At 39.8% G+C, this 24945-nt stretch overlaps 1 protein-coding gene across 6 annotated transcripts in view; it reads left to right on the top strand.

The window, feature by feature from the left end:
* LDLRAD4 (low density lipoprotein receptor class A domain containing 4) overlaps positions 1-24945 on the top strand; it is a 289229-nt gene that overhangs the window by 29165 nt on the left and 235119 nt on the right. For 4 of the 6 annotated variants that reach the window (XM_072852787.1, XM_072852786.1, XM_072852791.1 and 1 more), the window contains one exon: positions 16383-16513. The gene's annotated coding sequence lies outside the window, so the exon portion shown is untranslated. Of the gene's footprint in view, positions 1-15215; positions 15234-16382; positions 16514-24945 lie in introns of those variants that run through there. The other 2 variants (XM_072852792.1, XM_072852789.1) reach the window with 2 other exon arrangements.

The raw sequence follows: 24945 nt of genomic DNA on the forward strand, positions 1-24945 counted from the left end.
CTTGTTCCTAAGAAATTATAAAATTCTCGTTTTGATATATTCTTCTAAACAGTGTTAAATGCAAGAGTTAAAAGGAGCAGAGAGAAGTATCATACTAGAGTAATTCTCAATAAACAATTGATTTGGAACAAAACCATCCTTAATGATAAATGTCCTTTGAAGATGACCTGTGATTACAACCCACAGTTTTGCTGTCATTTAAGCTAGAGGGGACATGTGTTACTGTCTTGCTCAATTGATGAGATTGGATGGATGATTGAATGATGAGACTGCAAGCCAGGTCTTTAGCTTGTCATCTCATGCCTAATTCACAATGACAGTGTGCATGCAAGGCAAGTGTCTGTATTCTGTCATATTGAAGCTTCTAGTTACAGCCTTCTCTCTGTGTTAATGCTGTAGATGCTCAAAACAGACTGGAGGAGAAAAAGATGGCCATGGACAGAAAGGACTGGCCAGTTTTTGTATACGTCACTTGCTGTTTTTTTCCCCTGTTTCCTTCTTTTAATGTTTACATATGGAAATTAAATATTAAGGAAGTGTTATCCATTAACAAAAATATTTAACTGTCTGGGAAAGCAGTCTATGTTTTTATAAAATACATTTTCAGTTCACTGCCTGCCTTTGCAGTTTCCAAAGCTTCTTGAATCTGCTATCTTCCCTTTTCCTGGGGATTTCCACATTTCTTCTGTTCTTGCCCCTTCTCCCTCACTTGGCTCTCCATTGCACAGATGCGTTCATCACTGGGAATTGTGTTGGTACCCGTAACAGTTAAAGTAACATAATAGTCCTAACTACTGCGTGGAGCTGACTAAATTGCGAGTAGTTCCATATACTAAAGCTGCTGAAATCTTTGTAGTAATTTATGTTTTAAAATGTTTCCCTATTTTCTTGTAATAATTTTATCCCTGCTGCTTAGCAGAAGCCTAGTGACAGGAAAAGGGAAAGTAGCTGTCTGGACCTGTTCATTAAATAAACATCAAAAAAATGTAAGTTGTTAAATGAACATCAAAAAAGGCAAACACGAAAATGCTGCGACAAGAAGAAATAGTTTAAAAGTGTTAACTGGTAGGTTAAAACAATTCAGATAGAACTGTGATCTTCTAGAAGTTGGTATCATTTTAAGATCGATGGTTTAGATTTTTATAAGGTGCTGAAAAATTCAGATGCAGTTACCAGTGAATCACTTTTTGCTTCCATGTTTAGGTGGTTTCACAGGTGAAGCTTTTTATGATGAAGCTCTTTAAGATGAAGCCACTTAAGAGGAGATACTCCGCATACATAAAACTACTTTTTCCACCCATGTGATTTGCTTCACTGTATCCCTAGCAGTTGTCACACCCTCATTGTCGCAGGTGATGCTGTTGTGTTGGTTTACTCACTGTTTCTCAGCCAAATGGAGTTACCTTTCCCCACGCAGTCAGTGGCAATAGTTAGTAGGTTTTTTCCTGTGATATGGTCTGCTGTGAGGTCTTTTAATGCCATCAAACAAGTTGGAAATGTAGGTGAATACTTGAAAACAGTGTAAATTGTGTGATATTAACTAGTTCTGAGTCCTAACAAGTCGAACAGATACCATTTCTGCAGATGCTCTGTCGTCATCTCAGAGGAATGATCTCTCTGTGAGCATGTGCGATGCAAAGTACCCTGCTCAGCCAACTGAGGACTCAGACCCCTTGCAGTTTTAGTGCTGCTTTAATTCATTAGACTGGTTCCACAGTCTTATTTTGCAAGAGATATTATGTAAATCATGTATATTACTGGTTCTTTAGATTATTTATGTTTTCTCTATCTGGTTGAGTAAGTATTACGCAAAAGATTTGGGAGGTCGCATAAGCTGCAGAACTTACAAATATGGTGAAGTATTGTGTCGTAGTTGACTAAGTTGTTACAGCATGCTGTGCTCTGTGCACGTGAAGCTGCCTTAATGCAGCTACAAATGGGAAGATTAGGCACATCATTGATAAATTTCTTTTGGTTTGCTTTTTTAGTAGACTGTGTATTTTTTCTTCTCTGTCTCAAACAAGGGGCTAGCTCTGGACTCAACTGTAAATACATGTTCCTTTTTTCCTTGAAGGGTGGAAGTAGCAACATGTGACGCATCACACAGTCTCCACTAAGTCATATGTTACCTTCAATATGCATGTTTGGCCTTACCTACATATTGATTGGTATAACCAAAACTATCATTGGGCGCATAGGTTTTAAGGAAGCATGCATATACTTTTAATGTTTTAAAGGGGTGCATGGAGTCAAATTAGGATTCATACTGTCAAAATTGTAGAAATGCGGACAGTTAAAAATGACTACATTTGCATTCAGCTGGTTTCACTACAGATTAATAAAACATACAACTCATGAGATGGTGGTGTGACTGCCTTATTGGAAAAGGTCTTTGGGAGCAGAGTAGCAGGAAGTGTAGAATATATGTGATGTAGTATGCAGAACATATGTAATATATGGGTATCACATGAATAATTAATATAGTATATCAAGTGTAATACAATGTAATGGGAGTATTTTTTGATCTACTGAGATACAGTTGTGTTAAAAATTTGCATAACAGGTGCGCACGGGAAAAATCTAGAGTTATTGCAGGCAGTTTGACAAGTATATATGTATTTTCCACAGTTTTCTTTAAAAATATTTGGTTGAGTTTTCTACTTTCTTTCTTTGGCTTTTATTTAGCAATATTTAGTTAGAACTGAACTGTACAACACCCATGTGAAATGATTTGATGTCAGGGTTTCTATCACTGAGTGCATTGCATAGCTCTTGAAGATGGTCTGATTTCTTTTAGGTAAAGTTGGTTGCTTTCGGAAGGTGTTCAAAGCACAGATTCCTACACACCTACAAAGAGGAATCTTAGAAGAGAAACTTCTTAAATCACAGGGGAATGTAATCCTCATTAGGGCTGGGCTCAGTCCGTGGGGTTGAGGCTTTTGTTTCTGAAATCATTTAGAACTTTGTGGTGGGTGACCCTGGCTGGACGCCAGGTGCCCACCAAAGCTGCTCTGTCACTCCCCTCCTCAGCTGGACAGGGGAGAGAGAATGCAATGAAAGGCTCGTGGGTCGAGATGAGGACAGGGAGAGATCACTCATTAGCTACTGTCACGGGCAAAACAGACTCGACTTGGGGAAATTAGTTTAATTTATTGCCAATCAAATCAGAGTAGGATAATGAGAAAATAAAATCAAATCTTAAAACACCTTCCCTCACCCCTCCCTTCTTCCTGGGCTCACCTTCACTCCCGAATTCTCTACCTCCTCCCCCACAGCAGGGCAGGGGGACGGGGAATGGGGGTTGCGGTCAGTTCATCACACGTTGTCTCTGCCGCTCCTTCCTCCTCAGGGGAGGACGCCTCACACTCTTCCCCTGCTCCAGCGTGGGGTCCCTCCCATGGGAGACAGTCCTCCACAAACTTCTCCAAGGTGAGTCCTTCCCAGGGGCTGCAGTTCTTCACGAACTGCTCCAGCGTGGGTCCCTTCCACAGGGTGCAGTCCTTCAGGAACAGACTGCTCCAGCGTGGGTCCCCCGTGGGGTCACAAGTCCTGCCAGCAAACCTGCTCCAGCATGGGCTCCTCTCTTCACAGGTCCTGCCAGGAGCCTGCTCCAGCATGGGCTTCCCACAGGGTCACAGCCTCCTTTGGGCATCCACCTGCTCTGGCGTGGGGTCCTGCACGGGCTGCAGGTGGAGATCTGCTCCACCATTAACCCCATGGGCTGCAGGGGCACAGCCTGCCTCACCGTGGTCTTCACCGTGGGCTGCAGGGGAATCTCTGCTCCGGCGCCCGGAGCACCTCCACCCCTCCTTCTTCACTGACCTTGGTGTCTGCAGAGTTGTTTCCCTCACATATTCTCACTCCTCTCTTCTGACTGCTGCTAGTGCTGTGCAGCTTTTTTTCCCCGCTTCTTAAATACGTGATCCCAGAGGCGCTACCACCGTCACTGATGGGGCTCAGCCTTGGCCAGCGGTGGGTCCATCTTGGAGCCGGCTGGCATTGGCTCTATCGGACACAGGGGAAGCTTCTAGCAGCTTCTCACAGAAGCCACCCCTGCAGCCCCCCTGCTACCAAAACCTTGCCGCGCAAACCTAATGCAGACTTTTTAAAAAATTCAGGCTGTGTCATTATTGAGTAACTTAAAACCTAAATTGGGAACAGGATCATAAACTGGATAGAGAAGAGATTCAGTATATGTCTAACTCAAGATACCTTAATTTACGTTCTTCCTGCTTACTTTAACAAGGATTAAATAATTGGCTTTTTGAAAATTAGCAGTGAGTTGATATCTTTGTTTTCTGTGCCTGTGTCAATCATAAGACAACACTGGAGTTACTTGTTGCTTTATCACTGTTCAAAGTGAGCATAATATACGCAGGATACTTGAGCAATTTAGGAAGGTTGAGAATTTTATATAAACTATCTAGTGTATTGGTGGTTTTGTGAAGCAGGAGTATTTTCCGCAATCTATGCATTTCCACCAATGTGCATTCTGTTTGTATAGCACTGGGCCAAAAAAATGAATCTCGAAAACTCTGTGTCTTTAACATACCATCCAGAAGTGGCTATTAATTTCCATGATTTTCAGGTTTATAAACCACACTGCACTTCTGCAGGCATTTATCAGCTGTTCGAAACAACCTGCTACAGAAATGTACATTATTTTAATAAGAAGCCCGTGCTTCTTATTTAAATAAGAATTTATTTAAATAAAATATAATAAATATAATATAATAAATATAATATAATAAATAAGCACTTATTTAAATAAGTGCTTCTTATTTTATAATAAGAAGCCCGTGCTTCTTACCTAGTATGGCATCAGTTAGCACTGCAAAAAAAAAACCAAACCCACCTTTCTTCTTCTGAGCTTGTCTACCTCGTTTGATTTCTAGAAATTAATATCCAGTGCCTTGGTACCTTGTTAGAAATAACAGGCAGGACTTCGTGGTAATAGGCAGTTACAGTCCCTTTTACTTGACAAATGAATACATTTTTTTCCCTGCTCCATTCACTGAAGATTTCTTTTGCCCGTCAGGTTCAGATCTAGTGCTGCAGCTGTGTTCAGGTGGGCCAGCAGGGAATAGCACGAGGATTTGCTCCCTATTTTCTTTGCAAGAGCAGCGTGGCGTATTGATAAGACTTTGGTCGGAACCTATTCAGTCAGTACAGGTTACTTGTATCCTGCAGGTCTCTAGTGCAGCCAATCTTGTCCGTCTGTCCGTCCCACCCTTATTCCATCATGCTTCCTTGTAGGATTCATTTTCTAGATTAAGGAACAAGTGCTGTATCTTTTAATCCCTTAAATCCCTTTTCTGTTCTTGTTTCATGGATGGGCTTAGCACTGTTTTCTACAGATGCAATGAAACATCCTGTTGCAACCTCCCTCTGTCAGTCACTTGACAGCTCACTTTTTCCCTTCAGAACAGTGACTCTTGATCTTCCCTTTGAGAAACCCTGCTGTGGTTGCTGTAATCACTTTCTGAGTTCTTGTTAACTCAAGTATATCACAGTTTTAAACTGTGTGTATGTATTTGATTTACAGAATTTTTTTCTGCAACTCAAGGGGCTCCAAAGGCTAGTGAAGCAGCTTTCCAAACAAAGTCAGCAATAAATGTTGACTTGACAATCCTAGTTGATAAAGTAATTGGTCTGTCTGCAGTTTGAAAAGTCCCACAAGCTCTACCAGCATGCCCTGACTCCTGATATTGAAGGTAAAGGGTATTTCCTGCTTGGTCTCACAGTTGAACTTGCTAAAGAACGTGAGATCTGATAGTGAGGTTGTGTTGTGAGGACTGCTTGTGGCACATATTTGCCAAGATACACAACTGTTTATGACATTTATGTGAAGTATTTAATTAGTAAATGTTTTTATTTTAAAACATTTTTGAATTGTATAGATATATTGCAGGTGAAAGCTCTGGTGAATGAAATGCACCACCAGTTTGCTCTGCAAATGTGTTTCTAAAATCCTAAATTCTAACGTGTGTCTTAATGGTGAGCCAAGAAAGAAGGTCCTTTTTGGTTTCCTGAAACAGCCTCTCCTGTTCTTTTGCACCTGGACTCTTCTCAGCATCTGCTTCCTCGCTGCCATTTCTTTTTTAGCCCCATTGTTTGAGGAGGGTTTCTTTTTTCTCAGGTGTCTGTGGCATGCCTTCTTCTGTTTCTCCATAGCTTCCTACGTGCTCTCCATGCACTCCTCTCATTCCTCTGCTGGGGTATTCTGGTGGCAGCTCCCACTCGTCACAGCTGCTGCCATTTTCCCTATGTACTGCAGTAAAAAGCTGGAAAATACCAGTTTCAGGACTACCTATGGAGCTTGCGTCTTTTGGTTTCTTACGTATAATGAATGAGGTTTGAATTCAAGATCAGAAGTGGGGACCTCTTCTGCTTGAGGTGAAAGATGAAGAGTTCTCGCAAGCAGAACAGTGTGTCCTGTGTGGGCTGGCCCCTGGGAGCAGCTCTAATGCCCAGCTGACTGCCCCTGAGTCTGTGGTGGGGTCCTGGATGTGGGTGTCCTTTTATTCTGCTTTAGGTAATGGACCCGGTCACTAGTGATGGTAATATACCAGGCGGTTGTGCAAACACATCTGGCACTGGTGTTCTGAAAAAGCCATTGTAGGTGCATGAATGAGGGCTTGGTTTGGTTGTACTGCATCTGCGCTGTGGTCCGGTCTGTGAAATGATCCAATGCAACTGCTGTTTTGGCATGCGTAAAGCACAGGACAGATAGTTCTGTTTCCCAGGGAGGCAGATGTATGAGTTCTGGGTTATGTGGAAGTATCCGTCCTAGCGATGAGAGGAGAGCGCGGAGATCTTGGAGCTCTAGGTGCAACTCACAGTTCCTCTCAAAGAGGAAATTTACTTTGTGGAGGAAGGTTTCTCTTCCACAGTTTGAGCTTTTCCCTAGCATATGGGTAGGTAGGAAGAGTTTGCCAAATGTGTGATAGTTACATAAAACATGCAACATCTGACAGATACGAAAAGGGTTATAATAAATGATTCCTTTGCACTCCCTCTCCGAAAAAGCTAAACAAAATGATAACGCAAAGTCCATTAGATTTTCTCTCCTGTTTATGAGGTCCTTTATGTTAGTGTGGAAACTCTGGCTGTGAACATGGGCTAACAATGTCTGGATCTGTTTGAGAGCTTTGTGCTGGCAAGTACTATGCTATTTCGAATTACAGTGTTCATTTTGGTTTTATTTGCCACTGCTATTAATACTTGTGTATATGTGGGAGATTATTTCCTATATCTCCATTTCCAGTTCTGCATCTGCTATAACCCAGAGATACTAGAGGCTGCATGAAGTTCTCAGATATTTTTTTGTCTCCTTTCTCCCTTTTCTCTCTTTCCCATTTGTAAAGCTGTACTAGTTTTCTGAAGGATAAAGTGAAGTTAAAAAAAGAAGTAGAGTTTTATTTAGGAGCTGGGGATTATTTTGCTTTACTGGAAATATTTAGCCAAGTTGGTGGTTTGGAAATATTTTCATGAGAACTGCTTGAGCTAAAAGTTACTGAGACAAAATTCCATAAAAATAACTGTGAACTCCAGTTTATAACAAGGTCATTGTTGGCAGCCTTCAGTTTAAAAACTTTCCGTAGCTGCAAGAAAGGAAGAATTATGGATCAAAGTGATCTGGATTTTTTTTGGCAATTAAAAAAAGAAGTTAACATTTGGATTTGAACCCCACTGTGACTAGTTCATTTCCATTCAGTTTTTACTCTGTATCCTTAATATGAATGACACTGAGGAACAGAGGATGGGAAGAGACACTTTTTTGTATTTAAAATTGGTTCCACAGGATGGAAATTTGGCAACAGACGTGGAAACTAAGGAAATCTGTTTACAGAGTGCTCTGCCTCTCCGTATAATGAAACCAACAAGAAAGCTTGAATAAAGAGAGATTTTAATGATGAAGCCACACTTTGTTGAAATTTTTCTTTGTGCTGCTTTCTTGGTCTTCTTACCTCATTGATAAACTAGTTATTTGGTGTGAGATGTAATGTAAATTGAGGGTGCCAGCACTCATCTTGTCCTGTGCTCTTCAGAGCTTCTAGCCACCGTTCACACGAATGAGCCAGATACAAAGAGTCTGGAAGTGGTGATATCAAAGAAGCTGAGGGTGTTACAGATACTGCTAGGATAAATGTTAGGGGAGAACTTCTCTGAGAGGAGTCGTTGCAGGTTTCAGACATAAATTTAAGGGTTGGGCTGTGACTTCTGTTAATGCAGGAATACACAGGAGTAAGTGGAATCAGTTTCCTATCTCTAACTCCTACAAATCATTGTCAGATCTTTTCAGAATTCAGGTGGGTGTACCTGTGCCCTCCGTGGTGTGCTAGCAGGAAACAGCTAGGATGGGAGGCTGCAGGGACACAATTCCCTGCACCATTAACTTAATGATCAGGAAAAATGAGCCAATAGGGGCATGGAAATTAGTATATTAATCTGGTAAAGAATAGTAGAAATTTGCCTAAGATCATGGAGAAAACCTGGGAGAAGCTGTAAGTTGCTGACTCAGAAAATTTTCTGGTGCTGTGCAGTTGCCTGCAGTCCCAGACATCTGGCAAACAGCAGGAATATATTTTAAATTTTTTTAATATTTGCTTACTTTTTGTTCTTCAGATTAAAAATTGTTAGAAAAATTAATAAAGTCTTGTCTTCACTGAAGAGTTACAAGAGGAGAAATTGTTGTTATTGTGCCTGTGCCACTTCTTAGTCATATATGGAGCCATATATAAAGGAGAGAGGTTGGTGGTACCTTAAATTCCCTGGCTGTTTGGCTTCAAAAATAAGCAAATGCTTATGGGTCTTTTTTTAAGGCAGAAAATTACATTCCTTTGTTCCCTAACATCTTGTCTGCAAAGATGCAGAATTCATCTATTGCAAGGATAATATTTACTTCATAAAGCGGTATTTACAAATGTGTTAGTTACCTGAATGAATACAAGCTCTGCGGGAGGAGTCAACTTTTCTTTTACGAAGGGAAATGCCACCTTTCAGAGTAACTGAAGCCCTGTGAGGGGGTGAACGTGCAAGTGAATAAAAAGGATCTTGCATGGCATTCAGAGGTCTTTGACAACATTCTTCACCAGAAGGAAGCCAAGCAGCTATGTGTGAAGAAGGAGGGTCATATCTTGGACTAATATGTGGGTAAAAGATGGGAAGAATAAGGTAGGAATAAGTGGTCCCTTCTGAGAGTGACCAGTGTAGTTGGTCTGGTTGGTGTATTCAACGTACAAAATGTGCACTGGAGAAGGGGCTCGTTGATGAAGTGAGAAAGTTTGCTGATGATACTGACTTGTTCACAGTAGTAAGGTTGAAGTGAACCGTGAAGAACTGGAGGAGTGCCTGACATGGCTGTGTGACTGCGTAGTAGAAGGACAGGTAAAATTCAGTGCAGATAAATGGAAAGTTATCTACATGGGGAAAAATAACTGGGATTCCACTAAAAAATGATGAGCTTTGAGCTCTCTGTTACCATGAGTGAGTCAGTTGCCAGGTTATGATAAACAGCAATGTAAAACAGGAACTCACTGCTCTACACTGATCAGAAAATCAAATCAAATGCTAGGAAATATTAATAAAATAATAGAGAATTAAACTGACGGCATCCTTGTTGCCACTGTGTAAGTTCAGGGCTCACCAGCATCTTGTATAGCATGTGCAGTTCAGGTCCCCTCAGCTCAGAAATAATACAGTAGGATGGGAAAAATTTGGAGAAAGCAGCAGTCATAAGAGGTACGGAAAGGCTTATGTACAAAGAAAACTGGGACTCTCTATCCTAGAAAGAAGAGACATTGGAGGATATCCTTGAGGTCTGCAGTATTGTGAGTGATGGGGAGAGGGTGCACACGTTCAGTTGTTCGCTATCTCTTCCAACACATGCCTCTCTAGGGAGGGATCACGTAAAGTAAGAGTATAAGCAAACAGAGGAGAGGTGGGTTTTCTTAAAACACTGTGCCAAAGAATATTGTGTTGGCTAAAAGTTTACCTGGGTCCACTTTCTGACACTACATGCTCAAAAAAAAAGAAAAAAAAATCTGTAATTGTATGTATGATGTAATGGATAGGTGCAATTTGAAACATTAGTGTTTTCTATGGTCTTTTGCAGTTTTGTGTAGCCTTGTATTTCCCGCAGCAGGTAACTATGACAAGCCTATAAGGAAAAGTGAGAGCAGCTCATTTAGCTGAATTAAGTGGCCTCCCTATATGTATAAAATTATTGTAATCCTCTTTTAATGTGTGAGGAAGCCTTTTTGTTTTTTCTTATGTAGTCTCCCAGCTTCCTCAATTACTTAGGAGGATATAGTACCTTTACTTGGATTTTAAAAAGCAGTCTTGGATTTAGTTTCTAGTAAATGTCTCCACCATTCCCTTTGTCCCTAGAAAATAACTCTCTTAGCATGTTTGAGAATTTCAGTTGCACATGTAGGAGAAGTACTCTAAGTTATAGTGGTGTGGGTTTGTTGGCAGCCCTGGATTCTCACTAAGGCATTATGCCTCTTTAGGCACGTATGCTGTCATTAAAGAAGGTGAAATTGTGCTTTAGCCCTCAAACATGGCAGGTTCCTTCTCAGTGCACTGTCAGCTTATTCTGAAGTGGTCCTTCTTTAACAACTGTTACTGAAATATCGGGTCCCAGGTTTGGTGCAAAAAAGCAGTTGTTCATGCCAAGAAAGCTGGGAGCTCTCTGCCTCAGTATCCTCCTCTTAGCAACAGGGCATGGTTTTTTTGAATATGCCCTTCCCAGTTTTGGAGCTCACCCTGTATGTTGCTGAAACAGCAGGTCTTCCATTGAAAGCAAAGGAATAATGACAACACCGAAAGCTTTCAGCTGCAACTCCCCACACCTCCCCGGGCTGGGTGAGCTCAGTTCCCTCCTTCCCAAGGTCACTCACCTCAGTAACACCATATGTTATATTGATGTTCTAAGTGCGTGCACTTGCCTGTGTTTTGTGCATGTTCTGTGTGTTTTATGCCTTCCCCCCTCCCTCCATCCCCAGTGCCTGCCCTGTATTCTGAACCTTCATTCGAGATGTTAACAGTCGTCCTTGGCAGGCTCATCAGGGAACCATGGGCTGGCCTCTGTTGCTCGGGCTGTCACATCCTTGCTCCTTGTGCTATATCTGGTCTGGGGATTTCCGTTTCCCGGACCAGCTGGGAGAGCTTGAGTGTGCACGCATGGGTCTCCATTGCTCACTGAACCCTGATGAGGGATGTGTTGTTTTACGTAGCGACTCTGCCTGGGGTGATTCCTCACAGCACTAGGAGACCTTCGTTCATTTCTATTCTGATGGGCACTTTCTGTTTTATGAAACTTCTCTGTCTCATAGCATTATTTGTCTGTGAAAAGGGCCAATACCATTGTTGGTTATGCAGTATCTGGTGTGATACTTGTGTGTGATGGACTTGTGTGTAATGTTTTGCTTCTGAAATGAGAGGCAAATCTGGGGATGGTCTCGAACACAGTTGCAGGGAAAGCACAAGTACCAAAGTTTAATGGGAGCCCAGGTTTCCTGATGGTAACTTGTTGTGCTAACAGCAGATTCATTTGTTTCCTAATTAATCAGAAAGAGTGTTCTTTTTACTTCAGCCATCTGGTGGAGAGCATGTTGTTTAGCTTCTTGCTACTGCAAATTGGAGCTACACAGGAAAAAGGATGTTTCAACTTCTGTTTTTGGCTTGTTTTTCTAGGTTGAGTCAGTATAGAGCACATTAAAACGTACAGTCATCAGTTGCAAAGTTCATCTCTCAAGGACTGCAAAAATTTAACTTAAATTGTCTTTCCTGAAAAGACAAGATGATGATATTGACAGTTTAATTGCTTATTATTACTTGTTTTATTCCATGAAATCAATTGTCAAGACAAAAGTGAAATTTCCGTAGTGAACTGCAGAACTATTCTAGGATACTGAATTTGTAACCGCTTTGTAGAGAACATTCAGTGTCACTTTTACATTTCTTCTTTGGATTAATGTCAAAAACATATTGCCTGTCACACAATTTGTTGTTGAGTGTGCCATTAGCTTGCTAACTCCTCACAAGGATCTTAAAACATTGCATTTGTTTTCACCAGAAGTCCCTTTAGCGCAGCCTTTCTTTGGAAGCTATATTGTTCTTGTGGAATATTTTCCAAGGAGCAAGCAGTCTGTCCCTATGCGATGTTTACTGTATTTTTGCCTTGCAGCCAGCAGATTTTAGTACAAACTTGCCTGGGGGTGGCCTTGTCCTATTTTCCTCTTAGATGGTTCTGGCATTTATAGAGCTTGGGAGATCGTGCTTCTGAATTTTCCAGTCTGAAGATCTCAAGCCAAAACAGCAGGGGAGATAGCAAACCTGTACATTGTTTGGCTTACGGCAGCTGGGCCTGTTTTTCCTTTGACCTAAAGCAATGGCAGATTTTCTTGGGTTTTGTGTGGAGGAGGGGGGAAGTAAAGAACAGGAAAGGTATGTGAGGAAAACTGCTTTATCTCTGTGCTTGGAAAAAGCAAACCTTCTCCCCCCCCCCCCCCTTTTTGCACCCCTAACAAAGGTAACTTAATAAACTCCAAGCTACTTTTTTACATTGCATGTAGAGATTTTCTTTGTTTGAGTTAGTTTATGAATACTGATTATTGATGAGAGAAGGGGCTGTGCTCTGTTTTAATATTTCATTAACATTTTGAGCGACAAACTCTTTTTATATTGTAGTACTGTAGCGCTTGCAGAATGGACTTTATACTAGAGGACTGGCTCCTTTGCAGTTTTTAGTGACATTTGATAGCTTCCCACCAACCTTTATTTTCTCCCTTGTGTCTTGGTCAGTGAAAGAAACTCTTGTCAATTAGGGCACAGAGTCTCTGCTGGGGAATGAACTTTGATGCATGAATGTGGGAAAATATGAAATACCCTGCAGATGGGTGGCTCAGAGAACATAGCAACTCTTCGAGTTTGGCCTTGTGCTTGGAGAGCCTTTGTTGTCTGTAAACACTGTCTCTGCAGTCATCCCCTCTAAATGAGGTTTCCTGTGGAAATAGATTTCACTGTTGCTGCCTTTTACATGTCCTAGTCTTATATTTATCAGCAGATGTTTCAGTTAAGTTTTGCATTTATGTAGCAAAAATATTTAGTTGTGCCCCAGAGTGAATTTATTCCTAGAGGAATGGTTTTGCATGTGATTGTTGGAATCCCGAGCTTATGAATTCCAGGAGCATAGGAGAGTTTCCTAAAAAGTTTGTGAGAACAACAGTGAGTGTTGAGGCTTAGTACGTGTTTGAAGTGGAACACAAATTAACACTGCCTATGTGTGCCAAGGATTTCCAAGGGACTTGTAGTGATTAAACCAAACGAAACCCCATCATTTCTCTAAAGATTGATAGGATTCCTATTTGTATGTCTACACTAGTGTGGGACAAACAGGTGACATCCTAAGCCTCCTCAGCTGAATATAAAGGGAAAGAAAAAAATTAATCTTTCTCTAAGTTTTAATGTTTTCTCTCTTTATATTGTTTATTTCGTAGTTTTTCCTTACAGATATCTGGGGATCTTCATGATGACTGTTGTAGGAGAAGCTATTATTTCTTCTGTAGTTCTGGCAAGAGATGATAGTGCAGAAGCTACATAGCTGCTCCTGTGAGGAAGCTGTTTAACAGCTTCATAGTGCAAATGCTCATCCAGAATAAGAATTTTCTTAATTGGCAACTTTGATAAATTTCTCTCCCCTCCTCTTGTCCCCATTTGCAGCCCTCTAAGTCAGTCAGTGATATATCCAAATCATGTTTCATCCTAAAGGGAAGATTATTTGGACCTGTAAATGGGTACAAGAAGCAAGGGGAACGTTAGTCAGAGCAGACACACGTTAGTCTAAAGGTTTCCTGTTGGGGTAAGAAGGGTCAGCAGAGAGTTGGTGCTGTAGAACCAGCATCTCCAGTCTCTCTTGGCCGAGCAGTGGGAATGTCTCAGGCTGGTGGAGTGGGCCAGGAAGGAGCTGAGCCTTTCAAAAAATATGCTGATTTCAAAATAGTTAGGCGTGCTATGTAGGCAAGTAGTCCAATTTTGCCTAGCTGTTCTATATGTATTTTCCTCTCTTCTTTCCATTCTGCAAGTCAGTGTTGCAGTATGAGGCTTTCATTACGTCATAGATGAATTTGTTACCTGTCACCTGACTGAAATACCCTCACCTTTGCAAGCTTCGCTCTTTGTGCATAGGGAGACTGTTTAAATTAGATACATTTAAAAAAAAAAAGTAATCCATTCTGAGTTGATACTTCATCTCATTTTCCTTTAATAATCACCTCTTTTCAGTACTGGCTTTCTTCATCTAACATGAACTTTTTCTGCTTTTTGTGCCCTTTGTTCTACAAATCCCAATGGGCCATAGTGAATTCTTGTTTCACATCTTCCCCTTTTTTCAATGATTGTCCAAACTCTGAAGGCAAACACAGACAAAGGAGGACCCTCAGACTTCTGTGAATGTTCTCTCTTGGCCTTTAGTACTGCTCCTCATCTCACTTTTGTCACTAAATGTAATAATTCCTATAATTTGTTGTCTGATATTTAATACTTCTACTGTTGCCCTTAGGAACAGATTTCCTTCCCATGTTAAACTTACTCAGGGAGGCTGTAATCATGACTTACTAATTTATCTCGTCTTTTAATGTTCTCAAGAATGTCTTCCTTAACATTGAATAGCAGATCTGGTAGATTCTTTGCTGATATTAATTGCTGCGTAACCAAGTGCCCTTGAAAGTCAGTTATGTAAATGAGCAGCCTTGAGCTGGCCATAAGAACGATGCTGGCTTGAGTTTTAATTTAATAATTGAGGAATTGGAACATAAAATGGTTCTTTAAATCTAAAATAGAATAGAGTCATATTCTTTATTAGACAAATTCTAATTGCATGAACTATGATATATCAGTGGTTTAACATTTAGTTTAGGTGGTCACTTTGCATGCAACTGAGCACCTTGGTTACAGTTATTACTAGGAAAAAGCCTTGCATTCAGTTGCCTTAGGTATTTTTAGTTGAGTATTTCAAAAGAAATTACTAATTTTTTGTGGCTTTAAAATACCAAGTAGAGCCTTTCTTGAAAAATATTCTTTACGTCTGTGTTTTTCCTTTCTTACCTTAGTTACTGTAAAAGTCGCAATTCTTCTGTAAAAGTTCCTTGTATTTTTCCTGAAGATGCATCATACCTGAATCTCTTGGCTTATTAAAAAGTACATGAGTTCTGGACTATGGAGGGCAGGTACATCATCCAAATAATTGTTCTGTCTGTTTGGATAAAGGTTATTTATCGTTACGTACAATATATGCAAAAATTGGTGGATGCGAAGTTATTTGCAAATACAGGCTTGGCAAACCTCCTCTGGAATTCGGAAAGGGTTTTCCAGCTCGACTTAGTCATTTTTCCCAAATGTCTTGGCATAACTGATCACTCAGGAGTGACATATGGTAGAAACATGCTCTAAGGGACAAGTCTCCCGGATGGCGCACAGCACCACACAAGATAGACAGATGGTGGCTTATTCAACCTTGGAAAAAGTTTAATCCTACATATTGGCACGGCGGCCTGGGTACTGAGAGAGAGGCACGCACATGCCTGTGAAATCTGAGGCAAAGCTTTTGTGAGTTTGCTTGCTATTACTGAAAGAACTAGAAAGATTGAGCTGATATGTACAGCATGAGTATCTGCAAAATTACGTGTTCAACATGCTATCCAGAAAAAGTGATGTTCCCTAGAAAAGTGCAAATCCCAGAGTTAGCAGAACACTGCAGAGAATAAAGTTTGCTGAACTTTTCACAGCTGTTTCTAGACTAAAACACATTTATTTGACAAAGCTGTTGAGTATTTACCTTAACTTATCCACCAATAGCTGTTGATTAATTGAAGTGTCTAACAGGAGAAAGGGTATTTTGTGTTGTTCATGGTTTTACTTATGTTCCAGGTGTTGCTATTGGTTTTGTGAAGTGTATTAGCACTTCACAGCACAGAAACTGTAACCTTTCTCTTAGGTAAGTTCAAACAAAAAGTTACAAATTCCCTGATGTTACATTTAAATTTAGAGCAGAAAATGCAAACTGTACCTTATAATTTTTTTAAAAAGAAGCAGAGTAACATCAGGCCTTTCGCTTTAATATCTTTGTATTTAAGACAGTGAAGAGAGAGATAGAATATCTGACATGGAAAAATGAATCCTTGGTGTGGCTTGTTGAGATACCTAGGGAAGAACAAAATCGGCTTTGAATTCTTTCTGGAAACCCAGTAGCAATTGATCGATTGATTGATCTTCTGGAGTCAGTGCCGTTTTCTGAAGGATTTTGAAAATACTGACCCACTGAGAACATGAAGGATTGCCTATCAAACTTTTTTTTCCCCACTTCCTTTTTCTTGTAGATCACACTCAATATTCACAACTAGGAGGAAAAGGAAGAATCTCCTGATTCTCTGGACTTCAAGGACCTCATTATGTTATACTGGATGAGTTTAAACTAGACAAGACTTCTTTCTGAAACACTTCCAGAAAGGTAAATGTAATTCAAACAAACTAATCTTTTGCCAGTAGAGGAATACTGTGGTCAAATTAATCTCATGCCAGTAACATTTCAGCCATACCGTACCACATCATCATGATCTTTTTGATACATTTTTATAGCAATTATATATATGCATGTGTTGATGTGTGTATAGATATATATCCATATACATAGCTATAGCTAAACCTTGCTAGTAATTTTTAGATGTTGAAAGATTTTGATTTGTTAGCCCTGGTATTTTTTTGGAAATATATTGGTTTCAAGGAATTGTCTCAGGTGAAAGAGATGGGGAAGGAAGAGGGAGGCAAGTGAGATGCCCAGAGTAGCCAGCATATTGCTAATTATTTCACTGGATGTGGAAGACCTAGTTAATGTTTCTTTTCTGCCTAATGAGAAAAATTACTTGAAGATGAGATCCTAGTTGATGAACTATAAGGTCAAACGGCTCATTCAGCATTGAGTAACACATACTTTTAAAATGTGGTGTGGTATGAGAGAGACAGAGAGAGCCACAAAGAGAGAGACTAATTCAATAATCTGTTGTTTAGCATGTGCATTGAAGAAGTAAGAGATGTCAAATTCTTGCTTTCAGCTGAGGGTGCTCTTGTGTAATATAAAGATATGCTTACTTTTGGGCTAGTAAAAATAAACATTCACTCTTCCTGAGGATGTGGGTACCTTTCAGGGACTAATTTGCTTGTCACCCTTTTCTTTCTTTTTCTGTGCTCCATTGTGAGAAATGGTGACCATATCAGAGCCAAACCTGAAGGCCTACAGTAATTACTGCAGAACTACTGCACTCTTCCCAACTTCTTTTTTTTCATCGACTATAACTAATTATTATAGGACTTAGTCAATAAAAATTTTAATAATTATATTTTGTGCCCAAGTGCACAGGCAGCAAAATATGACAGACATCAGTTTACTCTCTGTCTAGACCCTACAAGAGTTTCTTACACACTGCACAGGAGTGAGTGTTTTGGTGGCCCATCCAGCCCCCTGTGACAGAGTCCTGCCTTGCTGTCACAAAGCATGCCTGTGGGCCTTCCAAACATCATTTATTTGTGAGAAAGAGAGCTACAATCTGGTGAGATGAGTAAAATTTTGCAGATCCACAGCTGACACCTTTTTGACCCAGATCTGAAGTTCAGACTCGGAAATACTTTAGTCCCTTGAAATTTTAAGTCATGCTTCACAGAATTGCTGTTTTTATAATTTATAGGCTAAGCGTGATCATCATTGTTGAATCACTGAATGTCAGTGTGTGTGAATCAGCCATCTGCTGTCAGGACTGAGTCTTGTATCTCCCTGGCCAGTGACAGTGGAGGTCATTAAACCATGATGGCTCTCTGTCAGATGGGAATGGTTCAAGGTAATAACATGGCTGTGTCCAAAAAAAGCCACTTTCCTTCAGCCTACTGGTTGTAATGACATTTGGAGGACTGAAATGGAGAAAGAGGAGTTGTAATAGAGGAATGGAGACTGTGTGAAGACAGAGATGTGAAAGGTTTGGATGTTTGAGAGGAACAAAGGCAGGCTTTTGTGGCAGGGTTTTTGAGTTAATTATGGAACCAGATGAAGAATGGAGAAACTATCTACACAGGAGAGAAGCAGCTTTCAGGATTTGGAAGAGAAGCTGCAGGATTTGGAAGAGAAGTAGGGATTTTTTGAGAGGGCTCTGATCCTTAGGTCACTGACCTAAGAGTGGTAAGGAAACTGAGATATAAAATGCATGTAGTCTTATTTTGTTTTGTCTAGGCTTGCATGCCTTATGCACTTCCCAAGTGGAGAGTGATTGGCTATTTTGGAACTTGTACAAAGCTTGTGCATGTTTTGCTTCAACCACCGAATGTCCTGGAAACCCAGCATACCCGCAAGGTTAGATCTCTGTGTTAAACTTGCTGTGAAATCTGGGCAGGATGTGGGTTAGTGCTAATGATGGGATCCTGTGCCATCTTGCTCTGCCAGGTCCTGTTTCTTTGGAGATATGGTAATCAATACAAAAAAAATCTAATGCAGAAACTAAGAAAAAGATTTGATGGGAGATAACTGATCCAAAGCGGAGGAGACCAAAGATGGTTAAGAAAGGACAGACACAACTGTATGTGCAGTGGTGGGAATTCTACCGTACTAGTTCATGCAAATTGCTGCCGGGCTGTTGAGAGAGCCTCTGAAGTTAAGGTTGAGCTGAAACTTTAAAAATCAGGACTAAGACATCTTGCTGCACACCTCATGGAATACATTTAGTCTTTATTTGTTGCAGCTGACCCCAAAATGTACTCTCAAGAGGTGTAGCCAAACAGGAGGAAAGAACAATTTAAAAATCCTCATTTATTCAGTAATCCAGTGGTAGGAAAATGTAAAGTTGTAATTGTCTTCTATACTTTTTCCCCCCCCTTGTTGGGAGATTTTTTTTGAGGTATTAATACCTAATTTAGTAGTAAATCTCCCTTCTTTCTCCCCCTCCTCTCCCCAGAAAACTCCAGACCCCACTGGTTTAAAAACTATACCATGCAGAGTTGATGTAAGCACACGTAGGTTGCGATGTGCACTGGAGGTGATGTACCTCTCTTAAAATCTTAAGTGCAGGTAAAGCTGAAAATGGCTGCGATCACTTTTATGCTGTCTATCCCCCTTTGTTCTCTCTCCCTCCCCCTTCCGCTTGTGCTCACTTGCTCTCTCTTTAGTATAACACAGTTGAACAGCAGTGAAGTGTAAAATGTGCTTTTGCCAAGGTCAGTTTCTTGTGATTACTCGCCTGTGGCAACTTATGCCAGTTGCAACAGACTGAGTCTCAGCAGTCCACAAAGTCACACTGGTGCTTATGCAGAGGACACCCAGTGTAGGTTATAGTAACCGTAGTCTGGAATAGCTTGCAATGCTGCTGAATTTTAGCAGCTTTATTTAACCCTTCTGATCTAGCTTGTGCTTGCTTCAGTGGTTTGGAGTCAGTTCCATGAAAGCACTAGGTTGCCCTGTCCTCTGGAGACCCTCGAGGAGGATTTTGCATAGATGAAATTCTTGTTGTTAGAGGTTGTTTCTTTTCTTATAGTGGATTACTCAAATTTCAGGAATTATTCATAAATGAATAGAAGATAAAGCATCACGGACACGTGCATCTTCTAAATATTATATATATATTTTTTGTGGTTGGCTTGCTTTTGGAGGAAGTCATATCAAATACTGCTCTATTGACATTAACAGAAGAGAAATTGTCTATCTACATAGTAAGAAGTATTATGGAAAAGTTTAAGAAGTAGTTTTTTAAAGCAACAACTTAAAAGATAGTGACACACAGTCTTTGTACCACCTTTAAAAATTTTGTGTACACTCATAAGCATCAAACAATTTTTTGTTCAGAAGCTAATAATGATTTTGACTGCTGTGCCTGGGGAATGAATGTGAGATTCAAGAACATCTGTTTTAGGAGGTAAGATTTGTTGGATCCCATTTTGTTGAGCACACTGGATTGGGTATCACCAGGTGGTACCCAGTGGAAGCAGGAGGGACTTCCACTTTCATTCTCCGTTCTCACATATGAGCAAACATATCCCTTTATGAAAAAATGTTATATTTAGAACAGAAAAGCATGGGCTTCCTGTGTTTTATTTTACTTACTTGTACTATCAACAACAATATACATTATTTTTATTTTCATTCTGGAAATACTTACTTTTGTAAGAAGCATTTAGCTCTTGAGCTCTGTGATAGTGACTTTGAGGTTACCTGTCCTTCACTACTGACTAGTGGAGAGGCAATAAGAAATCTAGATGATCAGCTGAAGGGCTAGAGCTGAACTTTGGTGACCTTTGAAATCCAGTTAAGTGCAAAATTTCATTGCTTAAAATTGATTATGCATTTGATTAATTTTGAAACTATGTGTTGCTGTGTTAAGCACTGCTCTCTTGTGTTTGGTTTGGAATGGTTCCTGAGCACAAGTAAAATAACGGGTCAGCAACTGAGTCTTGATCCTGTAAACACCCTTGCATAAAGCACACAAGAATATGCCTGTTGGGCTCAGTGGAACTCCCCACAAAACAAGGTGAGGATTCAGAAGTCAAGCCACTTGAAGCACTTCATGAAGGGTTCATCCTGTATTTTCTGTTTAATCTTGCTTCCAGGCTTACAAGAAGTATATTTATTGATGAGTATGTTACTTGTTGCTTTTTTGCCTATATGGAAGACAATGAAATTAATCTTTTGCTGCAAGTATGTTTTGGACTGACATTTGCTTTCCATTTGTATGGTTTTCATAGCCTATCTGATTCTGTTGCTGTTCCAGCCCCTATTCCTTTGCTTTTAATAACATTTGTATTGGCCCAACTTTTATGGAAGAATATGCTATGAGAACTGTGTTCAGACTTTGTGAAGATTGATCTGTCTACTCACCTTTAAGTTGGAAATTCATGGTGGAAATGAGCAGTGTTTTGTGCGTCTGTGCTGTGGTATATAGGCCTGTAGCACTTGCGGTGATGCACGTTGTCTTCTACTTGTTAGAGAGACAGTGGAAATGAGTGTTACCTGTGGGAAGAAACAACTGTACTAGTAGAAGCTGGTCTTCAGTCAGCTGAGAAATGAACAAATGGGTGTTTTGGGGTGCGGTAATACAGAAGAGTTGCATTGTCCATGCTCACCAGAGTTTGTCCCACTAATTTCCTTTAATCTTAAGGAACTTGAGGAAAGGAAAGAACTATTCAGGCACCGAAGTTGGTTTTGGAACATTCCTAATGATGTTCCTGCAGTGGGCTGCTGCTGCTGCATGCTCTGAGGATTTCCTCATCAGTACATCCAGCACGAGCAAGCAGTTGAGATCGAAGAAGTCTGCACAAAACCCTGAACTCATTCAAATCTCTGTGCAGAGCTAAACAATTGTTAAAAATTCATTAGAACTTCACTATTTCTCAGGTTCTCACCTCATGGATTCTGGGTGATAGCAGAAATGCTTTGCTGCATGCAATAAAGGTAGACGTGTTTTTTTCTGGACAAGTGAGAATCCAGAGCCCTTGAAGTCTTGCAAGATTTGCAGCCTAATTTTTTTAACTCATGGGTGGAGATATGAAAGCTTGTTAAGGGATTTTATCCATACACTTCCTAGTAGTTTTAAAGGGAGCTCTCCAAATCAGTGTCCTAGTCAGCTTTGAAACATTTACTCTGCTAATTCAGACATGCTGGAAATAAGCATTTTAACGTATGGATAGAATCCTACTTTTGTAATGCACCTGCAGTTTGTGAGTACCACAAGTGGTTTCCCTTTCTGAAGACAACCATTCCACTGTCATTTTAGAAGTAGAGGAGTGCCTAGCATTTCATGTACTCATTGCTGCATTAATTTTATTAGAAACAGACCAGGGAAATGAGCAGTAAATGTGTTGTGCAGCAAAACATCTCTCTTCTCTTTTTTTTTTTTTTTTTTCTTTTTAAACTCTTAATATTTATCTTGCTTTTCTTGGCAACAGTAGTAATATCTCCTCATAAGCATTCAGTTCACATTCAGACATACGGGAGTATCTGAGGACTAGGAGCCAGGTAAAGAGAAGTCAATAAACTAGACAGAGAAAACATTCTCAAGTTCCCTATAAAAGATGTTTATTCCAAATAAGGGCCTGTGTTAATCTGAGGGAATAGTAGCTCTGTAACAGTTATCACCCATACATCCTTGGAAGACAATGGGGAGACCAGTTGATAAATCATGTTTTTTTGTGTTTCCCCTTTTAATGCCAATATTATCTTAAAGCTTCTAACAGCTTTTAACAAAGGCTAATTTTACATTTCAGTTATGATAAGACAGCATCATCCTGGTAGTTTCCTTCTTATCAGATGGGCAAAATTTAATGTTCAGAAAGTAGAATTAGGAGGCAGGGTTTCATGGGGGTTGTTACTTCTGGCTTTGATACCTGAATCACTGCATGGACTAGGACAGTCTATAACATGACTTCAGCTTCCCCATGGGAAATACTGGCTAATAATTTCCTGCCTCACGGGTGCATATGGAGATTAACTTCATGGAACGAGTGAAGTATTTATTAATAAATGATCATTATTGATATGTCACTTACTTGTTCACAGCAGTGACATTGGTAATATATTACTCCTGAGGGGAATGTAAATGAGCATATAAAACAAAAGACGCACATTCAAGTAATTTTAATGACCCTTCGCCAAAGCATGTATATTCAGTAGTGTCCATGTTAGTGCTTACTGTTTTGGTGATTTCAAAATATTAAGAAGAAATGCCACCAAATATGAATGGGGAACCCAAGGTCATGCTCGCTTGTTCTGTCTTCAGATCGCACCTACTGGAGTGTCTTTGATAATCTTTCTTTAAAGGCCTGTTAACTGAGCATATAGGTGAAGCAGCATACATTTTAAATCCAGCTACATTTTAGAAGTTAAATCGTGTTGCGTGTTTTCTGCAGTACAGGTATGATGTATGATTAAATTGTGAAGTGTCCAACAGCAGCATGGCTATTTAATTTTTTTTTTAATTTCTCACATTTTTTCGTAACTGAGGTTAAAGAGATAGAAAGTATTTTGCCAATCTGTTTCCAGTGTCAGAGCTGTCATTTGGCCTGTGATGGGAGATGTGGGAAAATGAGCATTACTTCACATTTCTTTCAGTGGTCAGCTTGAAGGATGCGGCTGAACAGCAAGGTCATACAGAGTTTTGAAGGAGGGTTTTTTTAGATGCTTTTACTATTTTATTAGCTCCTTAATGAAAAAGGCCCCATGATCTTTATTTTTTGTTTCTTTATAGGTTTACGCTTCTGTCTTTTTTTCTACTATATACTTTAAATATTGAAAATAATCTTGTGATATACGTCCTTTGGGCTTAAACTGGCATTGCTTCACAGAGCCTCTGTTTTTTGGGTGTGGGTTGGAAGGAAAGAAATGAGATAAATGTGAAGGGCAGAGGGGAGGGGGAATGCACTTGAAAACCCACCTTGCTATAAAAGCTGAGGCACAGAGGTAATTTTTGACATGGTGCTGAGTATCCGAGCTGTTGTCTGAAAGGAGCAGTGGTGATCTTTCCTGCACCCAATGGTTCCTCTGCTATCGTCTCATTGGACTGAGATTTCTTTTTTATAGTGTTGTAGTCTAATTTATCTAAGCATTACATTTGGAAAAAAAAAGCAAATTCAGCAGCTTTGCTTAAATCTCATCTGCTTTTGTAGATTTCTGTTATTTAAGATGCTGGCAGTGACTGAGTTGTGCCTTAATGAGTCTTTCGTTATGGTTTCAGTCAGAAAGGTCCCGTTGGACACCAGGGCTTGCGCCCCACAGCTGTGTAGAAGACAGCTTAGGAATGTGGTCTGACATGCTCACTGTCCTCTGCAAGAGTTCACTGCCTCCAGGAGTTGCTGAAGGTTACTGGTCGCGGCTTTAAACCCTTGTTATGAACTTACATAAGAGAAATATTCAGAACTGAGAAGATGTAGTTAATTTAATGTTATATTTTTGTAATGAAAGTGAGAGTTTGAGTTCCTATCTTATGTTACTGATGGAGCTTTTTCTCTCTCAAGAATTAAACCTGAAGCAATGACTTATGAATCATACTTTGTGTCCCACTTACAGACTAACTGGACTTATCAGTGATTTTTCTTCTGGCATGATTGGGGGGAAATGCCAGTTATTTTTTCATGTGTGGTTTTTAATTATTATTGACTGTTGAATAAAGGTAGAGATGAAGGCAGTTCAGCTAAACACCTGATTTTATTTAGGTCTGTGCTTCTAAAGAGTCACATCATACAATAAAGTGTTGTATGATTGCATAAGAGAGACCGTAAAATGTGATTTCTGATTCTTCAGTGTTAGTGTCAAACAAGGATGGTAACAAGTGAGTCCTAAGAGCTCATTATTATGCTTATAATTCCTTTGCCTTAATAGTTTCCAGATGCATAAGTTATAAAAAAATCTCGTGTCTGAAAAACAGCTCCTGCAAATAAAGCCCAAAACATAGAGCTTTTGATTTCTAGATTTTCTTTAAGTCACTCACTATCTAATGATAATATGCATTTGTAAACAAATTACACGGGTCATGTAACTTCTACCATACTTAATAATCCTTATTTTATTGGGTAACATTATTTTTAATGTTACATTTATCTTGTAATATAACCAGATGAATGACATTTTTCATTGCTAATTTTTCAGTGCTAATTTTGTGGAAACTTGAAAAGCAGAGCCCAACTTCAGTAGTGCTTTCTAAGTTTAGAAATTTATAAGCATCTAGAATTAACACATTAAAGTGCTATAAGAATAGTTTCTCACAACCATATAGCTTTTTCTATATTAAAGTGTTTTGTACTTATTTTATTCATATGTCCAAGATATAAATACTCTTACATCTTGTGTAGAAACTAAAGAGATTTTAGCTAGGCTTCTCAGAACCTCAGTTTGTTTTTATGTGCACGCATTCGTTAGCC

Source organism: Ciconia boyciana, chromosome 2, assembly GCF_034638445.1.
Source record: "Ciconia boyciana chromosome 2, ASM3463844v1, whole genome shotgun sequence".
NCBI classification, from domain to species: domain Eukaryota; kingdom Metazoa; phylum Chordata; class Aves; order Ciconiiformes; family Ciconiidae; genus Ciconia; species Ciconia boyciana.